Below are 4344 nucleotides of genomic sequence, written 5' to 3'. Positions count from 1 at the left end.
CTTCAGGGTCCTTCTCTTGTGCAGATCACTTCCTAGATGTTGGAAATACGGTCAGAAATTTTGGCTCAATTTCTAAAAGTAAGATATTATAAGCACAATTAAGTAAGATCTCCACCTATTTCAACTCCAACCTTCCTGTGTCACACTCTTCTTTAGGAAGGTCAAGGAGAAATGGCCATAGGCCTTTCAGGAACGCTATAAGAGAAATAAGGTTGGGAGAACATTCAGGTTAAACTTAGTGGAATCTATTTATACGGTTTGCAGTTACTTCCATATGTTAGATTATGCAAGAATGTTTTCCAGGGAAGTCCTACCACCCTCTGGGCCAACTCCTGTAGCCTGGCCATGTGGGCTGAGAACATTACAGCATGTCTGGGGCACTCAATAACAGAAGCATGTGGGAAGGAGAAACAAGGTTTACAATGCACAGAATCAGAACCAGTCTGTGGAAAAGTTCTTGAATTGTCTGATGTATATAGTAGTTCTTGTTTGGGGGGTGGGGGGCGTTTTATTTTTATACTTATATATTTTTAGGTTTTTGCCATAGGGTGTGCACACTTCCCAGAGAGAGAAAGGGAAAGTGAGAAATCACTCCCTCCCCACCCCCCAGGGGATGATCCACCTGAAATCCCTTTTCCATTCCCCTCTTGGGACCTTGGGCACATATACATATGCACCTGCTGTGATTTTCAAGCTCCTGGGTGCAGGACTTAAACTGCAGTCAACCAAGTAGAAATTCCACGCCTTAACCACCACACCACCTGCTGGCTCCGGGGCTTTTTAATTTTTAAAAAATTCATCAGAGGGTGCATGTGCTCACCAGAGATAGAAAAAAAAAAAAAGAAAGGGAGAGGGGGATAGTACCCTTCAATGGGCCATGGTCATGCCACAATCCCTTTTCCTCCATTTTTTCAACCCGTTGGGATTTGGGGCCCACACGCACATGCACCTAGTGTGCTTTTTAATCTACCAGGGCTGTGATTCAAAGGGCATGATCTGCCATGTGGGATCTGGCAATTGTAATCAACAGGCCTTTGGGTGGCCCCAGTTGTATAAAGTTGGAAGCAGAAGATTTAGTTCTCAACAATCCTAGTTAGAAAGGAAGTTCTCCTTTGTAAAAGCTAGTCTTTTTTTTTTTTTTTTTGAGAAGTTTTTGCTATACGGGAAGTGAGCTGTCCAGGAAGACAGAGAGAGACAGAGAGACAGAAAGTGAGAAATCACCCCCCAGAGGGAATGGCCTCAATCCCTTCTCCTCCATTCTCCACTTGGGATCTTGGGCATGCACACACGCCCAGTGTGAGTCTAAGCCACTGGTTCTGATACTCAAACCACGGTTGACTACATGGGAATCCAGCAACATAGCCATTACACCAATTGCTGGTCCCATAAAGACTAGTCTTGATCTTAACACTATAATTATTTATAAACACACTATACTCTTCTTTTTTTTTATTTAAGGAATTATTTATTTTACTTATTATTATTATTATTATTCGATTTGATCAGAAAGAGACATAGAGGAAGAGAGGGAAAGTGAGAAAGCAAGCCACCAGGTCCAGGACTCGAACTGAGGTCGACCATGTGGGATTCCAGCACCTTAACCACCACACCACTTGACAGCCCAGTAACATGAATTTTATATAAAAATTTCTGTGTTTGTGGGACATAGCCTGTAAAATACTACTACCACTGAGTACAGCTATGTGGAAGTCACATGTTATACGTATCCCAAAATATCAGATCACATTTTAATATATCTGACATATCTTGTTCCGATGAAGTCTGGTGGTTCCAAGAAAAATAAATTTTAATTAATCTCATTAAAGGAAATTATAGTAATTAGAAAGTATGCTAAATAGAAAGTATTATTTTCCTATTCTCTATAGAATCTAATAGGTGATCAAAGAGTTTGCAATCAAAAAGTAAGGGAAAACAGGAGATGGTTACTGAACTTGGGCTGTGAAATATTGCTTTCACGGACTAAAAGTAAAGATTTTCTGTGAAGACTTCTCCCTCCATATTAACTTCTAGTGGCCTCTATGCACCGAGTGTCTAGACAGGTCCAAGTGAACAGGATCCAAACATATGAATACGATTAGGGTCAGACTATTCCTCAATTCCCACTGAATCTGATGCACTATGAGCGAAAAATGGAATTGAAGAGACATTGCAGATCACCTCCTCCTGCACACCTCTGAATGCTCAGATGGAACTTCAAGAATTAGGAAGAAAGGAAACCAGCAGTTAGCGTAATGGCTATGTCGCTGGACTCCCACGTAGTCAACCGCGGTTCGCGTCCCGGACCCAGTGGCTTAAAACTCACGCCAGGCACGTGTGCGTGCATGCCCAAGATCCCGAGAGGAGAATGGAGGAGAAGGGATTGCAGCATGACCATCTCCCCTGGGGGGTGATTTCTCGCTTTCTGTCTCTGTGTCTCTCTCTGTCTATCTGGCGAGCGCACGCGCCCTATAGGGAAAACCTCTCAAAAGAAAAATAAAAAGAATTAGGAAGAAACACGCCATCTATCAGATGACTAGAAACCACTGTAGGGTCACAAGAAATATGGGAAAACAAGAAAATACCTTTCCTCCAAGAATAAAGAATAACTCCTCTTCATCCTCAGACAGTACAATAAAACTCACAGAAATGTCAGGTAAAGAATTTAGAATATTCATAGTGACAAAGATAACAGAGATGGAAGAAAAGAGAGCCAATGAACTGCAGAAGAGGCGAAAGAAAGGAAGTGACAAGTTCTAGGAGGTGAGGAAATTCTTGCAATATCTGAAAGAGGAAATACACACTATAAAAAAAAATCAAATGGGCCTGTTAGAGATGAAAGCTATAATACAGGAAGTCAAAACTTCCCTTGAAAGTATTAAAAGCAGACTAGATCATACAAAATTTGAATCTCAGATGTAGAAGATAGAATCTCTGGCCTAGAATAATCCACCATCAAGACTGAGAAAATTGCCCAATAATGACAATAATATATGAAAAATACTAGATACCATCTAACGTCCAAACATCCGGATAATTGGTATCCCTGAAGGTGAAGAGACTCATAAGGGCATTGGTAATCTATTCCATGAAATCCTATGAGAAAACTTTCCAAACCTAGAGAGGTGTTCAAAGATCCAGTCCCAAGAAATACAAAGGACCCCAAGTAGAATCAACGCAAGAAGATCTCTAAGACACACTATAGCCAGATTACCAAAACCACAGACAAAGACAAGATACTAAGGTTGGCGAGAGAGAAATGGCAAGTTATCTACAAAGAATATCCCATCAGGCTAACAGTAGACCTCTCATTAGAAACAATGCGGGCAAGGAAAGAATGGGAAAATATATTCAAAGTGTCAAGGGAAAAGCAATTTTAACCACGAATACTGTATCTGGCAAGATCATCCTTCTTATGGAAGAAAAGACAAGAACATCCTCAGATAAACAAAACCTGAAAGAATTTACCAACACCAGACCAGCTCTCCAAGAAGTTCTGAAGTGTGTGCTATACCAGGAAAATTAAATACAGACACACAGAAATAAGAGTTCAAAAACTAAGAAAATGGCCAACTTAATTATAGGGACAAGTCTGAAGTTGAATATTATACCCCAGAATTTAATCATGAAGATTGGACCACAACAGAAGATAAAGTACATGAGGCTGAACTGGTGAAACAGCATTAGAAAGTTTCTTAGTATTTCTTTGATTTATTAAAGCTAAAACTGCTTTTCTTAAAATTAAAAAATATATTAAAAAATACCTATTTAATGACCATAGTAAGCTATATAGCATCAGCTACGTGTTACTTTATAGTATATTCCTTCTACTCAGAGTTTCATGTATAAAATCAGACAAGTATTCACAGAAATGTATATATCAGCTGAACTTGCTATTGAAAGTGGTTAGATTATTTAAGAAATCTTATGAATCAATAAAATGTGGGAGAAAAAAAAAGGAATGGAAAACAACTGTAGACACCAGAGTTAGTGTGGGAGGAGCGTGGGAAATGGCCTAGGGTGAGAAATAGGGGGAAAAAATGTGCATAAAACTAGAAATGGAAAATTATTGACACTAACATGTATTATTAAGCCACTAGGCAGTATATTCTGGATGGGAAATCACATTTTATATACTGTGATGATGCTCAGTGAATGATAAATTAATTAATTAATTAAAAATTTTTAAAATTTCAAAAATTTTTTTTAAAACTAAGGGAAAACAATGAGGCTTTTACTTAATTAAAATGATAAGCCATTTTCCTAGATTTAATGCCACTTACGAGATTTTTCAGCTTTTTTTAATTTGCAGTTTATTGTAGGTTTTGTTTTCACTCTTTATAAACA

This window comes from Tupaia chinensis, unplaced genomic scaffold, assembly GCF_000334495.1.
Source record: "Tupaia chinensis unplaced genomic scaffold, TupChi_1.0 Scaffold000290_1, whole genome shotgun sequence".
Lineage (NCBI taxonomy): Eukaryota > Metazoa > Chordata > Mammalia > Scandentia > Tupaiidae > Tupaia > Tupaia belangeri.
Note: the sequence above shows the minus strand (reverse complement) of the source record.